Source organism: Diadema antillarum, unplaced genomic scaffold (assembly GCF_040938485.1).
Source record: "Diadema antillarum isolate AM-2024a unplaced genomic scaffold, OU_Dant_1.0 seq00001299_RagTag, whole genome shotgun sequence".
Taxonomy (NCBI): Eukaryota; Metazoa; Echinodermata; class Echinoidea; order Diadematoida; family Diadematidae; genus Diadema; species Diadema antillarum.
This window is the reverse complement of record NW_027272077.1, coordinates 596310-620142: the sequence shown is the minus strand read 5'-3', so window position 1 is coordinate 620142 and position 23833 is coordinate 596310. Positions and strand designations below refer to the sequence as shown.

Here is a 23833-nt window from a genome sequence, read left to right as displayed (position 1 = left end):
GGATTGAAGATGTGATGGTGCGGCGATCGAGAGTAGTAGTATTTGAGCACTTCCTTTGTCATGGAAACAAAACCAACAGTACAACACAGTCATAGAACCTAACGTTACAGATTTTTCTGTTTGTTTTTTACTCTTTTTTTGAATTCATCACCCTCCTTTGATGTTAAATCATCCTAGGCCCATAACGTTAGGATGACTATGATTTTTATTTTCCTTTTTTATGGTTCTAAACTCCGTGGAACTCTAGATAGGGATCCAACTAGATAGGCAGTGATGGCCGTCGCTCGGCAAGGAAGGCCTGTGTTGCTGAAAGGATGGGAGTGGCGGCATTCGTCTCTCGATCTTTGTGCTGCGTCAAAGTACTGATGGGGTTTACCAGACTTGCCAGGCCACATATGACGTCAACGTCGATCTCTTCTGGATGAAAAGGGGGGATGCCTGTTCCCTTGAAGCCGGCCCGGAGGTTCCCTTTCGCCATCGTCCGGAGGTGGGCCTCTCCGATGAGGGCACTCAGGTTGTAGCTGGTGATCACTCTTCCAGGGGGCTCCCGAAGATGGCGACTACAGGCTGCGTTGTAGTGCGACTTCATTGGGCTGAACACGTCGACATCTAGAGGTTGAATGAAATGGCTGGTGTGTGCAGAGAGTACAATTAAACAAGATTATGTTGTGCTCCCGTGCAAATCTGATGAGAGAAACTGGGACGTGAGACTTGTGGCAATCGTAGATAAGCAGCACATGCTCGCCCGTCTTCCTCCTTGCATCGACGTAGGGGGTGAGATGCTCCTTGACGAACCTGTGGAAGATGTCAGCGTTGCTCCAGCCAGACTCACTCATCTCGATCTTTGTTCCAGGCAAAGAACCTGCCCTAAGAGTGTCGACCGCATTTTTGCCTTTAAAGATGGGGAAAGGAGGAAGGCTTTCCCCATGCAATGAGGGTGGTCAAAGCAGACAGTGGAGACCTGATGGCCTGAGACGGTGACAGGACTTCGGGCTACAATTTTCACAGGGTTAGGCGACAAGACTGAGCACTAAGTACATTACAGATCCAACGATAGTGCGATGAATAACGTCACGATGTAACGTTAGGACCCTTCTAACACTAGTACACACAACCTTACACGTCCCTGCTTAGGCGCCATAACGTTATTTATTTTGAGGTTTTTGAGATTTTATATAGAAAGTAAGTACCAGTAGTCGTCATGCGCGTGCGTACAAATAACGCATTCCAGAGGGAGTGCACCCTCACATGTAATTCAGTTTACGTTCAAGTCATATCTTCTCATATTATATCTCGTGTGATTTTTATTCTTCATAACACATTTTACTTTTCAGAAATTTATTGTGTTTAATTGTTTAGATATTAGTTTGTAGGATTATTCATAGCATTTTCACTTTTTCATAGTGTCTATGCTTTCTTCTTATTAAAAAAAAAACTTTAGCGTATAGAGTAGTAGAATATTAGAGAAATATAAGCAATGTGACATAAGTATCGTCGTAGTTTTAGATCTCAAAATGCTTGTACACTTTGCTGCAGGGACTTTTACTCATCAATGCATTTGGCATGAAGAATAAACAAATATGGCAACCCTATTTTCTACTCTTTGCCGACGACACCAGTATCTATTACTCAAATCAAATCTTCAAGTTTTACAGAAAACCATTAATATACTGAAGCTAATATAGTATCTAGGCGGACTAAGGCTAATAAACAGTCATTAAATTTTATTAAAACAACATTTTGTGGTTTTCAAGAATACAATCAACACTTTACTGGACAAGTTGTTCGTGAATGGAATAGGTTGGATTTGTAAAGTTCTTTGGTCTTTATATTGATTGTAATTCAAGATGTAAAGTTAATGTTAATTTCTGCGTTCATTACTACCAAGAAATGAAGCCTATGTGTTATGTTAAGTCTATAGACAAACATACACTACAGACACACACAAAGAAAAATGAATTCATATTTATAAGTGATACCCTGACTTCTACTATAACTATATGAAAATATCAAAACGAAGTGTATAAAATTTTTTTTCGACATAAAAAATCTATATAATTATTTAATTCATAATGCTCACCGTAGGTGCTTTTCCATGGTCTGAATTGTATCATACACGCCGCTTCTTGGCTTGATGAGGCCTCCTCTGTTTTTCCTCATCAAAGCTGATCCATTATTCTGTGCAGAGCGGCACAACACTGTGTGCATTTGCAGGATTTTGTTACCCGCCTTGAGACTTATCCTGACATATAATGCATTACATGGTCATGGTATTCGCTTGGGTGCTCAAGTAGGTCTGCAAACGTCTTTAAATCTTTGTCAGCAAGAATGGAAGATGACGAATTAAGGCGAACGTTGGAATACGGTATTAACCATCTCCCCAAAATTGCAGTTGGCTCGTTCAGATGGTCTTACTTCGTTCTTCCACAGGATAGCCCTCAAAGACCTCTGGAATTACATATATACCGTTGAGAGTATTATTCTATCCATTGCGTCTTCTCATTTGACAGAAAAAAAAAAAAAAAAAAAACGTCTCTTAGTGGTCCTGAGACATGCAGTTCAGTACAAATTTGGATAGATTCTTGCAGTTGAGAAGATCGAAACAGATTTGTTAAGCACAGGCGTGATGGTTATCGGTAATCTAATTCATGCTGTCTTGCGTTTGCTAAAGCAGAGCTTTGCTTCTGATGCATCTTGAAGATCTTAAATGTATTGGGATGTTTCTGTCATCCACTGCTTCCTTTCTGAAAGGGCTTTTATGCCCATTGCTGACGAATTACTTTGAGTTTAGGAAGTCGAAAAGTCGGATCATCCTCCGAATGAGTGCTCCTGCAATGAATGTAACCTGGTTCGCGCACGATCCATAACACACCACACCATGCACCTCAAATCCGGCCTCTCTCAAAACACAAATAAGCTGTTTGATTATTTCGGCCTGAATAGTCCCACTTGGATTATTTGTGATTGAATACGCCACCGGGAATTTCCAATGCACTAATAAGACCTAAACAACTATATAAATATGATAGCCGGTTCATCTCCGTCTGCAAGCTTGAAGTTGCCGCAGTCAACGAAGCCAGCATACCCTGACGACTTCGGATCATGTACTACCTCCTTAATAGATATTGCGTCCATCATTAGAAGGCAGTGTTTTGCGCCTTCGTTTTCATGAACCATGTCCTTTAGGTGTTTCACAACATCCATAAAAATCCAGGTCCGCAGTCGAAATTTCCACATCACCGACGTATAGTAGCAGGATTGGGGAAGTTGAGGTACCGGCGCAAAAATTCATAGGCTTGAGCACTGTAAAAGTGCAAAGTGACGGCAAATTGTTTCAGTTCGTCAGAGTACCTGAGAACCATGTGAGTCTTTGTTGAGACCATTAATCTCATTTTCGATCAGAACTAGTGTCCTTTCATGGAGGTTTTGTTTCAGAAATTCATATTGAATTTCGGTTATCATGAATTCATCTTTTACCTTCTCTAACAGTTTTTCTATGCTATTTTCTCGTCAAAATACACTTTTCTTTGTTGCTTGCAGCCCCATCCGTACTCGTTTCAAGCTATAATTTGCGTGTTGCAACTTTTTTTCTAGCATTTCGGTAGTGCAGTGGTAGTTGTGATCCCGGACGTGCTCCATACGAAGTATTTTTTACTCTGCGGAGAACAAACTGGCTCGTCATTCTCTCGATCTCTACACCTCTTTTGAAGACTTCTCTTTGTTGGTATTATTGGAAGAGTTTGCAATTGTATTAAAGAGGCGTGTATCTTTTTGTTTTCCTGTGGTACGTATGGTCCACGAGAGCTTGTGTGGGTGTACAAGAAGAGACAGATATAAGCTCGGCTGGGAGAGGACTTGATAAATACGGCTCCAGGCATTAGGTGGTAGTTGTCCTCTTATTGCTCAGTTGTGTTCTTGTGGATGCATGCCTGACGTAGAAAACGCGAAATAGGCAAATGAAATTTAACATTGAATACAAATGCCCAGTGACATCATGTTGCTCAAAGAGAAATAGTCAATGATTATCATTTTGCTTCTTCGTTTCTATTTATAGAATATAAACATGCATATCTGCAAATGATGAACAACATATGTCAAATTTGATGAGAATGAATAAACATAATGAGACTTTCTCAAGAGAAGTGAAAAGGGGTTACATTTGCAAGATATACGAACTTTGCAATGTATATTGCAACGAAGGTAATGCAACTTCCGGCATCGTCAAAATGGGTCTTGCATAGCAAAGTAAACCTACGAGAACCATGGCAATTCAATCACCTCAAAGGGAGAATTTAAATACAATTGATCCACGAAGGTACAGAATATTAAAAGGTTGGCCTGGCAATCAAAGCAAAAACTAATTCCTAGAATGAAAACTTAATTGCTCAGCAGCAACATTAAAAGATTCAAAATATCCTGAAGTTTTGTGAAAAGTTCAATCAAAGGCTTACAAAAAGTGATAAAGAATTACGATCAAGAGCTGACTGGGTCGATGGTCCGCTTCCATCTGATGTTATCCCGTTATTGTTACCAGGTGTACACTCGGGAATGCTGTCACCTGAAGGAGAGGAAAGTACATTGATCAATTATCAATCAGTTCCAAACAACAAAGGTGGAACAAGTTCATTGTGCAAATTGCAAATAGATTGTACAAGTAGCTTGAACTTTCTTTTTACAGGTAGTAGATTCTGTGGTCAGTATAACACAGACACTTGTGTACTTACTGCTTTCGAGCAACTACAGTGTCTTAAAAATTCAGTAGAAAATTAGTAAAAGAGAAAATTTTACTGAAGGCTATGAGTTTGCAGCACCATTCTTGACGAAAACAACCACCAATGTCTAATTTCTTTTTGTCGAAGAGGGGAAGACAGTTCCAACAACAACGAAAAACAAAATGTCACCAAAGGAGTTGGAAAGAAGTAGAATTTTTGATGGTATAATCTGCAGTCCCGATTGCTCAAAATTTTTGTTCAAATGTACATGTGAAAAATTACGTGTAAATCCTAAATACTTAATTTTGACTGAGCGTATAAGTTTTGGGAATAGCACTGGATATATTTTTTTCAAGAGTTCCATAGCCTTTGACTATCTTGCAAAATAGTTTAGTAGGTAAGGATCTTGGTTTGATACCTGAAAATTTATCACATGTACGTTACACCTCACGGAGTAATCAAGGAATAGGCTTACAAATTGCAGTATGCGGCAAGACATGAAAAACTTTTGTGGTCCACCACCTTCCTCTTTGTTCTTTCATCTTCACATTTCTGCCTGGATGCAGATTTTTTTCTTGCCGTGCCAGACATCATTGGATAACACTGTGTTGAAAGAGCCATTCTTCTTCCACTTGATGATCGTCAGTGTCTCTTGTTCTCTCCCCATCATACCTTCATAAAAGAAAGGACGTTTGCAAATTGATGAATTGGAAATTTCATACAAAACCTATTCAGTTACTCATGGTAGCTACATGCATGCTTAAAAAATATTAGATCTATCTTATTTATTCATTTATTTTTGGTCTATGTATTATATTACAGTTAATACATGACAAAGGAACAATTCATCAATATTGTCGAATATTGTCACATCACCCTGTGAGTCCATGAAAACTAGAAAGTCTAGACTACTACGTTGTAGTGAGCTAAGAATATGAACTCCATGGCAAAGCCTACTCTAACAATTCTAGATGTAAACGGCTACACTAGGATACATGAGTGTAAATTGAGATCCGAACGGCAGATCTAACTTTATTATCTGCTAGTAATGATGTAGGTTCTTTTTCTTTGTTTTTTTTAATAGATAAAAAGGTATTAATAGACTTAGACTGAGATCTAAATTACCTTGTATAGACTATGCTACGGACTTCCTTATTCATTAGTATTTTTTTTTTTGTTGTAGGTGGCTATTACATCATAAATTCTGAAGTAGTCACAAAACACCAGTAGTTATATTATGCTTGTCACCTATATCTAATTGGACTGCGGAAATACATTGCAGCTTCGACTAAGAGAAAAGCCAACTGATAAGGAATTACAATCAATAGAATATAAATATAACTTGAAAAGACCTTCGACCTCGGCGAGCATATGACTTTATATGAGAGAGATTGGCTTAAGCTACGTTGACTGTAGTTTATTCAGCATTGTATAAAAGAAAAAAAATCCTCCATGAATTTCAGTTCAATGAGTAGTCAATATTTTGTTGTTGTTGAAGATTTCATGTTTTGTATTGTGTTTTATCTAACTTTTTCTGTCTTCTCAAAGTGTGCCAGCTCAAAATGAAAAAGGATTTCAGTTGCAGTTTCAGAATATCTGCAGTTGGGATCATTATGCCGGTACCTTTGATGTGCTGCATGCCAGCATGCTGTAATTCACCTCGTTGTTGTATGTCCAGCCCCTCGTGTTTTGAAAGATCCCTTCGCAGTTGGCTTATGAATTGCGTTCCTCTCCGCATTTTTTCTGTGAGCATTTCTGGCTTTACTGATGCTGCCAGAATTTACGTGGTTTTGATGGGCTATTTCAGATATGATTTAGGTGATATAATAATGTTCATGTATGATTACGCTATAAGCAATTATATTTCAACTACTGAAATTTTGTTTTCCTCAAGCATGACAGAAAAAAAAAACAACTTACAGTTGTCCCAGAAAATATTGTATAAAAGCATATTATAGGAATTAATTGCAAATAGAAGATCACATCAGAATGTAAAGTGGTAGGGCTGTAAGCCTATTTTCATTTTATTAACAAATTTATTATACCCCTATCACATAATCAACCTTTTTGTTTAGTCTGCTACTTTGACACGTAAGCATTCAAATTGAAAAAAAAAAATACAGTTAAATCAACGTTTTTAATAATCAAGTTTTGGTCTTGTTACAAAGTTTAAGATTGTATATGAATATATTAAATACAAAACAAAGTATAAATAAACATGTAACTTTTGGCTATACTGCTCTGGGTTCCGGATTCATGTCCCTTTTTTAGTAGTTGGTACTGCGCCAGCGTCGTGCTCGGTAGACCGCAGGTCGTCAGCGGGTGTGGCTCAGCAGGTGTGGCTCAGCTAGCGACGCTCGTCCCTCGTACTGGTAGTCGCCCCGGCATAACAGTACTGCTCGCCGACGCTGCTTCAAGCCCCATACCGACGTGTTTTGTATGCTAACCAAAATGTTTCTCTGCCTGATATTCCCTAACGTCTTAACTTATACACTAACTACTGAAATCAATTAACATGCGGTTCAGACAGAGGCATGCTTAAAAAAAAAAATTCTCCTCTCAAAGCAAACTATCTCTTACTAAATTAAGACCTCTCTAGCGCCTAATCATTTTCCTGAATATCATTAAACTAACTTCACAGCCGGATGAGCTCGCCTGAACCAAACACAATGATGTAATACGGCATAACTGAATCCAATTAACTAATTTTCTTTTATATAGTATTAATACACTTCCATGGTGACTTTAATGTGCGAGATTAAGGATAGTACTCAGGAATTACTTCTAGACCGGCATGTAAAGGGATAATGCCAGGCATTAATGACCCCTTCCCAGATTTTCCAGGTAAACTAGTTTATTTCAGTCTTATTAGGCCTATCAGAACGGAGGAATGTCATTTTTATGAACTCTATAGACCTCTAGTACAATTGTATGTTGTTCAATATGAAAAATATTGCTCTAAACACCTTTCCAGATCAGGTGCGCCAAAGGTAGCAGAGATGCCATCTTTTGATTTCTCAAGTTGTTCTTGCAGACACGCTATGGCAATCTCATGCCTTTGCCTGGGGACTATGGCTGTTGGTGAATCCGGCAATTTGTGAAATGTATGATCATGTTGATGGCATGTGTGATGAGATGCTTTGGCATGGTGAATTGATGAGTGACACCGTGTGCACTTAAGATGTAAGTTGTCCAGTAATGTGAAAATGTATGTGGCTGGCTTGCATGGAGTGTATAGTGAACACTGAGGTTACAGACATGACAATTGACAGGCACTTTGGAGAACACAGGTGACGGACAGTCGACACAAAAGAGATGATGGCACGGGAGACGTAACAACACAGTCACACAGATTACATTTGAGAAAATTGTTTCAAACATCTAACTGAAATGAGCCATTCACTTTAACTTTGCACTTTTCCTGTTGCAGTGGCAAATCATCAATGAAATTAAAATGTGACATTGGATCTACAGGTTTCTTCATAGAAGGGCGACCACAACAAGATTTCCTCTTTTTGGGGCCTGCCAGGCTTCATTGAGGTCTGAAAAAATGTACAAATATATAATGCATTCACCATTGCATTTATGGCCATGCCAATCATTCTTAGCTTTGTGTTGAATATTATAATAAATTGTAATAAATTTGTAATTGTAATGAATATCATCTATTTTCTGTTGCCATTAATCGGCAGTAAAATTTGGTACAAAAGAAGGCAGGATGAATGTCAGATAAGTCTTGTGCAGTGTCAATATGCATTTTGGACTGAATTGTTCATATGAAACAATTTCTTTCATAATGTCTTCTTGATTCTGCAACACTGTATCATTATCATTGATCAATTCCACAAATGTTTTTGTACTCTTCTTTGTTTATCCAAGTTCAGAACATATTTTGTTGGTTTTTCTCCAAATTGCTTTTCTTGCAACCGTAGCCTATTTGCTGCCCTTTAAAACTTATGTTGTCTAAATGGTTCTAATTCTTCTCTCAATGATCTAATCGTATCTATATTTTCTCCGCTACTTATATTTTGATCTAACAATCTTTCTAATTCGACTATCTCGTTAGCAAGATCATTTTCTACTCTTTATATCTTTTACTTCTGGCGAATATCATACAGAATTGTCACTCCTTTCAGTTCCATCAACAGTGAATCAAAAACCAAGTGCTCATCAATAACAATCTTATAATTACCATTTGCATTTTTGGCACTTTTCAAAATATTGAATCGACAGTTGAATATTTGAATGAGAATTAATTATGAGTGCAATGAATTTATGGTGAATCACCAGCTAAATATCTCTGTCAGATTGTACACATATAAAATTGAATGGAAACATTGTTTGATATATCTACCGACGATGCTGTAATTTGCAATTTTCAAGACATATAGATATTAACAAAACACGGGCAATTCTGCTCGGTAAAACAAGCACTAAACCACACTAACAAAGGTTCTCTTCTTATATCAGTGCACTAGGTCATTGGATAGTGGTCTTGCTGGTGATATGTACATGCATGGATGCATGATTGCCAGAGTAATCGGTGTAAAAAGAGTTTGTACTGACTGTTCTGTAGCAAATATCATAACTACGTAAATATTTCATTATTCTGTGGTTATCAATATTTGTGTTGGAATGCCTAAAAGAGTTCTACCAAGAAAAAAAAAGGAAGAGAATTCACTCCTCAAAAACAAATGCTGATAATTACATCAGGCAGCTGTGAATTTTCCTGCCACTTGTTATACCTTCTATTAATACTTATCCTCATATGACCGAATATTGAAGTGTTCAATCTGTCTAATCAGGTCCGTATATTGTTAAGGTCTTACGGTTTGACTAGACAGTGTCAGCTCCTCGGAACTAAATGAGTACTCGTCAGCATCAGAGCTCCGATTATGGTTGCTATCCCCGTTGTCATCTTCAGCTAACCGCATTGGCCTAGCACGTACATGCTTCGGTCGCTGTGCACTGTCCTTTTTCATGAGCATCTGATGAAGATGAGGCGTCAAGGCGTTCTTCCAGAAGGGACTGGCCAACCTGAAAGTCAGTTATTGCTAAGCAGCAAATTATAAAAGAGACAAAGCAATTTTGCACACAGGCATTTTAAATTTTAGAAAAGTGAAATCTGTCCTATACCCCCCCCCACTTTTTGAAAGAAAAATACATTGTGCCCCTCTTTTTTCAAGAAAGTTTGCCTCCCCTTTTAAAACGGACACCCATTTTTTTTTTTTGCTTGTTTGTCAGAGAATTTCCGGAGATTTGTGTGCCCTCCCTCCCCCCCCCCTTTGAAAAAATCCTGGATCAGCTCCTGGTAACAAAGACATTAAAAAAATGTACCTTGGCGTACTACACCAGTAACCTTGAGCCATTCGAAATATTGGAACTTGGGAGGTTCGCACAGGTTTTCTGGAGAGGAGTGTACTCTGGTGCCTTTACTGTCCCTTTTACTGTGAACTAGGCGCTGACAGTCTTTCCCATGCCTCTTTCTTGAACTCAGCGGAACGGATTCATGTCATATTTTTCATCTTACATGTACTTGACAAGCGTCCACCTCTTGTCAGGATTACAATCTGCCATAACGGATATTACGAAAAATATCAATTAAAAAAAAAATCGCTATTACAGAGTATATTTCATAAACTTTTATGTATGGAATTATGAATTTGCAAAGTTTTGTTGAAATCGCTATGACCCTTTGGGTCCTTTCTGGCGTACGGATAATTCCCAACAAGTTTGTTAAAATCCACCCACTTGTTCTGAAGAAGATGAACATGTGATTTCCCCCCTTAAATGTACATGTACTCGGTAAGAGGGTGGGCGGGGACAAAGTGCTGAGTTGTGTCGTGAAAAATTAAAAATATGTCAGAAAGTATCATAGCAGCCAAAATATTACAAAAGCTTTGGGGAAAAAATGTCAGTGGAAAAACTACTATGATAATCTGAGAGCCTTACTGAGCACTTCCTTTTTTCATCTACACTAATATCTCCGATAACATGAATCAAGTTGGGTTGACATTTTCACAGATGATTATCCCTACACAAGAAAACTAACATACAATCCATCCTTGTATTTATAGTTTGCGCAAGCCTACGTTCTTTTACATTTTTTTTTTTTACAGAAATTCATAGAATTACTGATTAATAAATCACCATAAATTCTGGCCTTTATTAGCACCCAACAATACATCCATGGACTAAGGTTTGATCCTAAAATTTCCAAAAAAATCAATCTTTTTCTTCTAATGTTACATACGTTAATAAACACAAAATAGCTTGGACTTGCCCCCAAAACAACATGTTATACAATTTTTCACACCAGAAATACCTGATGTCATAAAACACTGAAAGTTTGATCTAACACACAATTAAAAAGAACGCATGTTAAGAGTAACCCTAATCCAACTGGGGGGGGGGGGTGTGGACCCCCCCACACACACACACACGTTAGACTAGGGTAAAGCACAGCGATAGTTTTAGTAAGAAAATTAAACTTGTTCGACATTTGGAAATACACTTTCCAATGTATTTTAAACAACTTTCACTCTTTGAAGCAAAGTTAGATTAACGATTTGTAGTAATTGTGTCTACATTTTGTTCACGGGCTCTCTGAACAATGGGAACAATAATGCAAATAAATTATATGGAAATAAAAAAAAAAGATTTCTGCCCCAAAATGAAAGGTTTTCAGATTTACCAAAACTATCTGGCATTCAGCTACTGAGAAGTAAGGCTTCACTGAGTAGGTACTTTTCAGAACACTTCAAACATGGTACACATGTAGGGAAACTAGGAAAGGCATGATAAACAATCAATATGTGGGTCCCTTTGAATAAATCCTACCATTAACGGTAATCTTCTTTCAATGGTAACTACTATACAAATCAGGCATCAGCATTGAACATCATGGGTAAGATATCACAAATAGCAAACATACCACCAAAGACAAGTTTTATGGAATGGTGCAGTACTCAATTCTAACAACTAGCACTAAAGGGATAGTACAGTATTGGTGAAGATGAGAAATGGGCTTTAAACTTTTTGCGAGATACCAAGAAAACACTTATGATATTGTACAGAGCATACCCTTTTAAGAGGAATTCAAAGTTTATTTGATGAAAATAGGTTTTGGAATGACTGAAACATCCAAAAACAAAGTAAAACAAAGCAATCAGTATAAGTGTGGGTCCCACACTTTATTATAAAGTGTGGGTCCCACACTTTATTAGAATCGGTCTCTTTTTGGATATCTCAGCCATTTCAAAACCAATTTCCATCAAATAAAAATTGAATTCCCCATAGAATTACATGCTCTGTCATATTTCATAAGAGGTGTCTCCTTATCTCCCCCCCCCAAAAAAAAAAAAAAAATGTTAGAAACCTGACATTAGGTCTCAACCAAAACTATACGATCCCTTTAAAGTTGTTAAGTTTACTTGTAAATGTGGCAATGTGGGTCTTGGAGCTGCTTCGTAATCCTGGCTGTTCAGAAGAATTTTCTGGCAGAAGAGGAGGGTCTTCGCGACATAGGCAGGATATGCTAGGTTGAAAACATAGAAGATGGCCATCCACAAAGCTGCAGCAGTTGAGAGGCCATCACTACACTGAAAATATCTTTTAGTCAATTGACAACTTAAAGTTAGTCATACAGGTGGTCTTATTTGACAAACTAATAACTTGTCAAGTAATTTGTCATGCATGTGGCCTTACTTGACAAATTTGTGTGACAACTTTTAATTCGTAGTGTAATGGGTCTTATTTGACAAATTTTCATCTAGTCATGACAAATATTTATTTGTCGTGAAAAGTGGTCTTATTTGACAAATTTTAATTTGTCATTTGTCATGCAAGAAATTTAATTTGTAGTGCACCAAAATTAATTTGTAGAGTGCAAAAATTAATTTGTCATGCATACAAATTCATTTGTCATGCAAAGAATGAATGTGTAATACAATTTATTTGTCATGCAGTAGTTTGTCGAGTATGATTATGCGTTTGTCATGCATAAACAAATAGCTACAGTAATTTTACTTTATCTATACATTGTGAGAATACTGTTTGGCACAAAAATCAATTCATACAGGAAATCAGAAATAATATCAGCAACCACTTTATTATCAGGAGAGCAGATTTCCATCAAAACAGAGCAAAACTGTAAATATTCAATTACTTGAATTTTAATGACATTGATGAATACAAATTGTGGAAAAAAAAACATCTCGTACAGATTATTTCTAGGAATGTCTAGGTATACACACTCTGAACAATCTTTCATTGCAACTGTAGAATTTATGTTCACAAATTATGCCTAATTTCAGCATTTTAACATTTTGGTTAACTGCTGAAGAAGGAACAGATTGTGTCACGGGGATATAAAGAATAACAACATCCTAATGTCCAGCTATTAATTTGAACAGTTTATATTATTTCATACACATTCAATTACTTGAATTTTAACAACATTGTGGAATACAAATTGTGGAAAAACATATAGTACACATTATTTTTGGAATATCTATCGATTTCTATGTTTTTATTACAAATTGTGTAACCATACCAACACAATGTTGGACATTAAGAAAAAAAATGAAGTTAGCACAACAATACATAGCCATCACATGTGCCAAATTTCAAGCCAAATGCTAAAAGGATGAGGGGCTTTGCTGAATTCACCATATAAGTGTATCAATCTCATTCAAAATACACTGTTACCAATGCAACATCTTTTCCACACTGACAAAAGATTTTTTGTGCAAATCTAGGTAATGTAGAGGTAACATGTGCCGAACTTGAAGAAAAATGCTATAAACAGAGAGAGTTAGGATGAAATCGAAATGTTTGTCTGATTTTCATTCAAAATGCATTGTTACCATGGCAACATATTGTTAAACAATGATGAAATATAAAGTTTGCATATCTCTGTACTATAAAGGTTGCATGTGCCGAATTTAAATCAAATGCTCAAAGATTGAGGGAGTTTCGCGAATCCACAATATTTTTATATAATTTTCATTCAAACTTTGCTTTACCATGGAAACACAATGATCAACAATGGCGAAAGGTTAAGTTTGCACATATACGTACCACAGTGGTCAGGTGTGCCGAATTTCAAGCTAAATGCTCAAAGACTGAGGGAGTTGGCCGAGTCCACATGCTTATTGGTGAAAAAATGTTGTTACCAGGGCAATGCACTGTTCGACAATAATGACAGATTAAGTTTGAACATTTATATTCTATTATAGTGGTTACATGTGCCAAATTTCAAGCCAAATGCTCAAAAACTGAGGGAGTTAACTGATTCCACAATATTTTTGCATGATTTCATTCAAAATATATCCACTGTGACCATGGCAACACACTGATCAACAATGACAAAAGACTATGTATGCTCATCTACGTACTATAGTGGTCGCATGTGCCAAATTTCAAGCTAAATGCTCAAAGACCGAGGTAGTTACCTGAATCCACAATAGTTTTGTATGCATTTTAGTGAAAAGATGCTGTTACCATGGCAACGCATTGTTCACCACTGACGAAAGATTAAGTTTGCACATTTTTATGCTACACGTATAGTGGTTGCATGTGCCAAATTTCAAGCCAAATGCTCAAAGAGTGAGGGAGTTAACTGAATCCATAATATTTTTGCATGATTTTCTTTCAAAATATGTCATTACCATGGCAACACATTGATCACCAATGAAAGATTATGTTTACACATCTATGTACCACAGTGGTCATGTGAGCCAAATTTCTAGCTTAATGCTCGAAGACTAAAGGAAGTTAGCTGAATCCACAATATTTTATGTTTTTAGGTAAACAAAACCCTGTTACCATGGCAACCCATTGCTCACCACTGACGAAAGATTAAGTTTGTACATCTATATACTATGGTGGCAATGTGTGCCAAATTTCAAGTCAAATGCTCTAAGACTGAGGGAATTAACTGAATATTTTCGTATGATTTTCATTCAAACTATGCTGTTACCATGGCAACACATTGATCAACAATGACAAAAGAGTAAATATGCACATCTACGTACCATAGTGGTCACATGTGCCAATTTCAAAGCAAAATGCTTGAAAACTGAAGGAGTTAGGCTAATCCACACATTTTTGTATTTGATTGTTTTAAAAAGAAACTGTTGTTGCCATGGCAACAGATTTATCAACACACACATCAAAGGTGTTTTGCACAAATATTCATTACGTTGATCGCATATCTCAAATTCAAACTGAATTGCTACAAAACTAAGAGAGTAGTGTATTCCACAACATTTTGTAAGATTTTAACGAAAATCTTCCGTTGCCATGGCAATGCATTACGAAATACTCATGAAAAAGGTGTCTTGCAGCCTGTGACACCGGTCACACATGCCAAATTTGAAGTTAATTGCTCAAAAAATGAGAAAGTAGTTCGAGTCACAAGTTTTTATGAAAATATGCCATTGCCATGGCAACGCATTATGCGATACTAACGAAAATGGTGTCTTGTACATTTACCTTTGATAGCGGTCACACATGCTAAATTTGGGGTCAATTGCTCAAAAAATGAGAGAGGAGTTTGATCCACAAGATTTTGCAATGGACCGACCGACCGTCTGGCCACCCAACCTCAGAGTGATTCCTATATACCCCCCCCCCCCCAATACACACTATGTGTGGGTGGGGGTACAAAAACTCAAGTATCTTCTTCCATGGAATTTTTTATTTTGATTGGCTGTTGGGTATAGTTGTCATGCTAGTTACCAAGTTACCATAATTGTAACTTTTATGCAACAGGCCCCTGAACATTCCTAGTGTAATGTAAATGAAATACATAGAAACAAGCCAAGGACGACGCGGTTGCTGTGAGGATGTCACCAACTGTACAGACTGTACAGTTTTCAACTTTGACCGTAAACTCGGTGGAGTCCAGTGGGGATTCTTCATCCGTCAATATCGAGACAGGATCTACCGTGTCGTCATCCTTTAAGTAAAAGAGACAATGATGAAGCCAATTTAGTATCCAGTTTTATTATTATTATTATTTTACAAATAAAGCACTTTATAATTAGTAAATTACGAAATTATTTCATTTACAACAGACAATGATATTCTAAATATCATTTTATCTTTGGGGTGTATCCCCCCACATTGTAGAATTTCAGGCATTTCATGAGTATGCAGATAATAGAGCTCAGATGACCACACTCACCGAGTCATGTAACAGTATAAGCCTGCATTCATATGCATTTAAATGAAGCCAATGTCATGGCTCAGTGAATGCATGAACCAAAACTGTGGCTTCATGGTTCCCACTGCAATGATTTTCAAGATGACCTATAGTTTCCAGAAATAAGTGAAGGTAGTATAGTAGCAAAACTACTTAGCCAAAATCAACAATCATGGTATCAATCTACTCATCATTAGCAAAAAACCAATTAAATGAATACAAGTACATAAAAACAAAGGTTTTCTGACATACGAAATTACCATAAATTTACCATCCCTATTTTTATGGGGGCCATCAGATCATGCAGCTGTCTGGTGTTTGCAAGACATTAATTAGTTTATTGTGCCTTCTTGGACATGAATAACAGTGGCAAGTTTCAGATCACATTACACAATTCACAGACTCATATATCTTGCTTACTTGAATGTTACATAGAATAGGACTGAACCATTGCATGTATTGAGCAGAGTCATTAATAAATATCAAGAGAACCTCAAAAATATGTTCAGTTCTTTTTCACAAGATGGTGGGAAATTTTCCAACCTGCCCACAAATTAACTTGTGTAATAATAGAAAGTCTACTATAAATTGAAGACTCCTTTTCTTTTACCTTTTGTCTGACGAAGCTGCCACTCTCCTTCAGCAACACCGGGATGACAGTAATAGCAGCCTTTGACTCTGCATCTATTATGATTAAGGGGAGAAAAAAAAATAGGACTACACTTGATACTCTCTAAAAAAGAAAGAGTGAATTTTCACTCGATTTTCACTCCCCTTGGTAGTGACGTCAAGGATCACTAGAAGTGGAGTGAATTTCGAGTGAACAGAAATTTCACTCCAAAAGAGAGTGAAAAAAGACGGAAATGTTTTTGGTGGGATGTTCACTCCTTTCTCACTCTAAATTCACTCCTGACGTATTTCACTCTTTTGTCAGTCGTTTTTCACTCCTTTCTCACTCTCAATTCACTCCTATTGTATTCACTCTTCTTTAACTCCGGAGGTTTTTCACTCCTTTTTCACTCTTTTTTCAATCCTTTTTTAATCTTTTTTCAATCCCAAACGGAATTACACTCTACATGAGCACACATCTCTATCACTATTGATCACAGCACTCGGTGCACTAGCTATTCAACCCTGGAAGAAAAAGTGACAATATGGTGATGAATTTGGGAACAATCTAGGTGGTCTGGAGTCATTTTTGGAATAATGAATACCAATCAAACTAATACAAACAAAAACAGCAAGCAACGTTCATAATATAGATATTTGTTGATATTAATGCATGTATTTAGAAGCCAACGATCCACCACTGGTAGCCCAGTGCATTGCCAACTTTGTGTTCCAGTTTTGAAAGTAATTCCTACCCGAGCTGGATCAATACATGAAACTGAATAAATATAAGCTAGTAATCCAAATGGCTGTTGTTTCATTCTTTCTTATTAATTTATTCTTTCTTTAAGTAGCATTGAGGGGGATATAAGAAGATAATGTACTAAATGCTATGCATGTTATGTTTTTTTTTATGAGCTGATTCTCTATATTAAATAAATGTGTGATGTCCACTGGATCACCTGAAATTAAAAAAAAAAAGGAATATACCTCTTGAAATATCTAAACTTCAACTGCAGAGCAGTACACCATTACAAACAGTCTTCATGTGCCGAGCATCTGGTTTTCGATGAATTATGTGGCCAATAATAATTTTACATATTTTTATCATTTAAGAACAACTGTCACCACAATCATCACAAGGTCCCTGTAAATATGCTATTCTAGCTGTCATTCCCAAAGCTCTACAAATGGAGAGTTTGTTTGCAAAAACTGCTAAGTCCATATGTGCCAAATGGAGATATTTGCGATTAAAGGTCAAGAAAAATAAAGAGAATAATAAGAAAATTTTTGCTTCTTTTGATCATAACTTCAAAAATGTACCTTTATATGCAGTGACCAATATATAATTTAAAAGGTATTATTTTGTACTTTATGACAGAGACCGTACTTCAAAATCTTCAAAAATGGACATATTGGTTTTTGCGAACAAACTCTTCAAATATTAACATCACACATTTCCCCGAAAATATGCCAAATTCATAAAGTTTGTGCAAAAGTGAAAAATTTTACAAGTACTCTTCCTGAACATGTTTAATTTTTGACTACAAGTGAATATAATTATTGCATGTTCAATGATAAGCTACAAAAGACTTGCAAAGTATAGTCACCATTATCTATATTATAATACAAAAATTACACATGTAGTAGGAATTGTGATTGCTTCGAAACATTGACAAAAATACAGAAATTTTCAATACTGCATGGTTAATCAAGTTTGGATCCTCTGTCATGTAACACAGTGATGCTCTACAAGTACATTGTACAAATACCTAAACATACTCGATCAGAGAAGCACGGTCTTGACTTTAAGTAGGCTTTAGGTGGGGTATTTATGTAGATGATTGAGCCAGAGGGGGGCCTCCCTGGAACCCCCCAGACCTCGGCCATCAACCGTGCGATCATTACAAAATCCACACACAAATTGCCTGTGACATAATCTATAAAACGGAAATGTTGATTTTCAACAACAACAAAAAGTCACTTGGCTAAATTATGCTAATTTGAGCATGAAATCAGACCATTTGCCAGAAATGAAGTTCCAGAAAGGCACATTTTTTGTTTTTTGTGTAAATATTCTTTCTAGTGTCCATAGCAAATGAAAGAGACAAACCTGTGCCATCAAAAATTCTGAAGTATCTATTTTTTTCCTATTTACTCATGTATTTCTTTGTTTCTTACTTTTTGTTTTTCATTGCCTTTTCAATGAAATTTGTCAGCAACACGTCCAGCATGAAAATATTTATGTTATTGATTACAATCAATAACCCCCCAAAATAATCATGCCTTCATGAAATTTGGCATGGAATGTCAAAGGGAAGGAGGGCTCGTAGCCCCCCCCCCCCCTCAACCGGGCCTACTATTTATGGAAAAAGAATTGCAATCAATACAGTTGACACAACATGTATCATATCATTGATCTTCTTCACCTAAATAAGGCATCATTGTACAATATTGAACACTTGTAATCCTTCTGAGTTTTGCCAGATGTAGCAACAACTAATGCATGCAAACTGAATTTCTTATAGAGTGATTTCATGTGACGTCATGTTGGCCACCATAATGGTGGTTTCCATAGCAAAGGCAATCAATATTCATTCATGCATGCCTCTCTAACAAAGGTGTTCTTTTGCCTGAGGTTTCCCTGAAGTAAACATTGCTGCAGCTTTTGTATGCAGTCTTGATTTCTAGTCGGTTTAGGCAATTGACTTCATTAGGCTGCGTTCACATAGAAGTATACGGTATTCGCTATTCGCTATTCGCTATTCGGGCACCCAGTACACCATCACCCGCACCGTCAACTCGCCATCGCATGCAGTAAGGATTTCTTCCTCCTACATCCCAGCAAATCTTATTAACAATTTCTAAACTGCATCAGAATGTCAGTCTACATGCTTATTTTTGCTAAAGGGCAAATCCAGACCAAAATTGTCATTATTTCATAAACGAGAGACGGTATACGCTGCAAGAAAATCGAACAAGCTCATTTCCCACTTTGCTATACTGTTCTATGCTATTCGGTACATTCAAATAGTGCCCTCTTATGTGAACCGGTGTTAGGAAATCCTATCATTCGATTCAAGCTATTCGCGTGCCCTCGAAAACGAGCCCCAAATACCCAAATAGTATACTTCTATGTGAACCCAGCCTTATGGTTGGCAGTTGTGAGATCACTGCTAACACTCTATATCAAAATATGATTGTCAGTTGCAGGTTATCTAAATAATTTGTTACGAGATCAAGGGAAGAATTATCCATAAGTTTGATTTTGCACGTTAGAGAACTAATCTATTTACTAGTAACTCCATCTACTCTAATGCCGTGGATTTATCAATGATGGGCTGCAGATGTTTCGTGGAAAAAGAAGTTGAACCAATTGAGCTTCTACCCACAAGTTTTTCAAAGTACAGTACATCAATTACATAAAGGTGAAAATGTACAAAATAACTCTGGGTCCCGTAACCCTAGGGATCAATGATTCCCATCAATTTTGTTTTATTTTTTTTAAAGATTTTTCCCCCTACTCCAAAGAAGATGGATGCAATAAATTTGAGCACATGCATATTGTACTGCATCAATGCTAATCAAAGGGGTGACAAAGGTATGTGGTAACTTAATCACAACATGGAGACATGATCTTCATCCCAAGAGCATGGATGACCATTGGAAGATTCTACTATTTAGCTGCTATTTGTAGCATTTCCCCCCCCCCCCCAAAAAAAAAAAAAAAAAAAAAAAGGAGGGAAAGAAAAAAAATTACATATGAGTGTCTGTCAACAGTTTTCTCTCTTGAATATTAGACCATAAAAAGGTTTTATTAAAGCAAGTCAGAATTGCCTAGAGAGAAGGGGGTGCTTAATCATGAGCGCAGCCAGATTCGTATCATTCGGAATGCCAAGCTGTGTGTGGCCAAACATTCTTTGATATGCTTGGAACACCTCACAGATGAATGTATTGATTAACATGTGGCCATGAAGAGGAGATTTTTTTGACTATATAAGTCAAAACTATTTTCAGTTACTAGAATATACAACAATCAACAATTTAAAACATTAACAATCACACATTTTATGCAACAAACTCTTTTCATCGGCGAGCCCTGTTCTACTTTTAATGTTGAAGTGCTGCAGTACATCCTGGTAACAGCTTCATGCTAAACTACCGCTGAGCCTGATGAGGCTGACTCTTCAACACGAATGTAAGTTCCAACGTCAGAGGAGCATATGCTGTATCTCAAAAGAGGAAAAAGCAAGGGTATTTAGACCTATACACCGATGGTAGCTGTCTCTTCTCATTGGGCTTCTAGTCTAACGTTGGAATGGTGCTCGGTCAGGGGCTTGGTGGGAGCTGCAACTACTCTCTCCCTCTCTCTCTCTGCTTGAGGTGATGTGTGGTGTCATAGCTCCTCAAGGTCTTCAAACGATACTCAAGGAATCCATGATCCTTGCCATACAGGTATACTCCTGAAATATAAAAATGCATTGTAAGTCAAAGCTTTTTCTTGAGTCTCAACAAATTTGACTTTGGCACAGAGTTGACTATAACTGATGAAGATCTGATAGCAGTAGAAATACATGTAGTGGCATTCTTATGGAAGAAAACGAGAATAGGTTTATTATAAATTAACGGCGCAACTGGCATGTTGGAACTTAAGTTACATTACGTTACGTTGAAGTTAACGTTCATCGAACCTAAGTCATGGAATCGGGCCAATCTGCACACAACTTTAATAGACATCTATGAGAAGGTACATCACAATCCCCACATTGCCTGTATATTATTGCACAATGAGTTAATTAAGAAATAGATGCAATTTCCCTGTAAAGGCCTTTTTGTGTGTGTGTGTGTGTGGGGGGGGGGGGGGGTCATGTCCATAATCTGAAAAACTTTGGGTCCTTGCCCCCTAACTAAACAAGAATGATCAACTCCTCGTTTGGTTGCTTAATTCTGTCCACTAGCTCTTGAGAAAAGTTGAAAATGTTGAAGTTTTTGCAAGCTAGATGAATAAGATACCATGTACGTCACTTAATCTTTCTGCTAAAGAGGGCTAAAAAAAGTTGTAGATCACATAAACTTACGAGTATAAACTTACATGTCCTTTTGCACCTTGTGTGGTGTCTCACAAAGTGGGGTACTGCATCGCAACTGCCTTGGCTACAACATCCTTTGCTCACTACTTGGTATCTGAATTTAAAAAGAAAGCAAGAAAAATGTTAATCATATTCTACGACGCAAACATCAAAAATTTGGCCCTCATTTTAATCTTTTAAGGGGCTGAACTATTTTTATGTTGTTTTTTTCTTGGCATTAATTTCTATTGCTATTCAGTACCACTGTTTCAAGTACATTTATTGCTACTTGAGCCAGATATCAGTTAATACATTTGAAAATTTCATGCAGATAGGTTAAGTGTGAATGTGCACAGTTAGTAGAAAAAATTTATACAAGATGTGATTATCCATTGAACTTCATGGCACATCAACTCCCACTTTTTTATTAATCATTGTGATGATTAAATCATAAGTATTAGGACTATTATCAAATCAATATACATGTGGCCTGATGGGGCTACCACAAAAATAAGTCAGCGTGGAGTCTTGTACGTACACTCTGTTTACATGTTTCATACAAGTATACCAGTCTTTATTTTTAAATCTATAACCATCACTTCATTAACAATGTTATACTTACCGGTCCCTTCTACTTTCTTTCCTTTTTTTTTTTTTTTTTTGGGGGGGGGGGGGGGCAAATTTTAGTCTGCTTTTCTCTATACTTGAGAAGACCAAAAACAAAAAACAAAACAAAAACAAATGAACAGGCAAATTACATGGTTATATATTGGATGGAAATGTACATTGTAGTACAAGACATGACAATGGGAAACTGGTATTCCAGACCAATTTTCAAATTATAATAATAATACATGTATATGAATAATAATAATATTGTAAATAATTGAACTTACGCTGTACAGTTTTCTGCTTCCATTTTCAACAACAAATATGCTGCAATGATCTTGATGTGCAGATGTCTCCTCGGAACAGTCAGAACTCCTTCCCTCAGCTTTTGAAGTATCTCTCCCCCTTGAAGTGATGTGTGTGTTGAATTCCTGGGCAAATAAGTAAAATTTAATGGTTTTATGAATAATACAAATGGCATGAGGATAGTAGGTTCCTCCAGTTTACATTATAAACTTGAAGAGCAAAATCATTTAACATACATATTTGACATAAGCAACAGCTCTACTTACACAACTCAAGACTGACCATAACATGGTTTTCACTTCTGTCGATATGGCAAGTACACGGTACACATTTTTCTTAAATACAAGTACTAACCTGTCAAGACATTCATTGTCAGAGGGAAGGACAGCTCCAAAACTGCTCCATGAAGTATCTTGAAAATCATTTCTTCAAACAAAATAAAACCAACCAAGCATTCAGTCTCTTAATGTAGCCTCTTATGATTACTAAGACTCTAGAATGTACAATAAATATAAATCAATTTCAAACTAGTCTCCCTTCATTAATCATTGTGGAAAACAACAGAATAGCTTACAGCAGGGTTAATGCAATGGAAGTCCATATCTCAGAGGCTCCTTCGCTGATGTTGGCCCGGTGTTTCCAGCATTCGTCAACCCTGAATTCAATGGCTAGTCGTTGTATGACCACATCTGGTACTTTGCAATCTGGTGATCTGCACCCTCTTCGTGTGACAGAGACTGTACAGCTATCAATATCTGTCTTTGTTCTCCAAATGATGACCCCTACACCGAGTTCCTTTAAATCACCATCACTCCCGAAGAGCTGTCATGTCTACGTCCTTATCTGGAGGAAAGTATGAAAACACAAGGTTCAGAAATGGATTAAGAACTCATTTCCACAAGACAATATGCAGTTGTTAGTTCTCTTGTTGCAGTGAGCACCATACAAAAGCTAGTAGGCCTAATTACTTTTTTAGCTACATCAGCATATTTAATGTTAGAATTTATAAAGACCCAAAGATGATCTCTGCCAAATTTCAATACCTAAGGTCACCTGTAACTTTCATAAAAAACAATGTTGAAAATAGTACCAGTCATCGTCTGCTACAAGGGGGATCGATCTCCATGATGTGTGAGCACGATGATCTTCAGCTAGAAGTGTGATGTCACAGTGGACCAACACTTAACACGAACAGTACATGCATCATACTTCTTACCTAGTACAGTAGTAGATGATCACGACACATGACGTGGGAGCTAGTGTACCCACGGTACGTGGTATTCTCCCAGCTGTTTGGATGCTCAAATGTAGCGGCAAAT

General features: G+C 37.0%; 2 pseudogenes; both read right to left on the bottom strand.

Moving 5' to 3' along the window:
* Window positions 1-259: 259 nt before the first annotated feature.
* Window positions 260-5379, bottom strand: LOC139708076 (uncharacterized; annotated as a pseudogene).
* Window positions 5380-9529: 4150 nt separating this feature from the next.
* Window positions 9530-10304, bottom strand: LOC139708075 (uncharacterized; annotated as a pseudogene).
* Between the last annotated feature and the right edge of the window lie 13529 nt (window positions 10305-23833).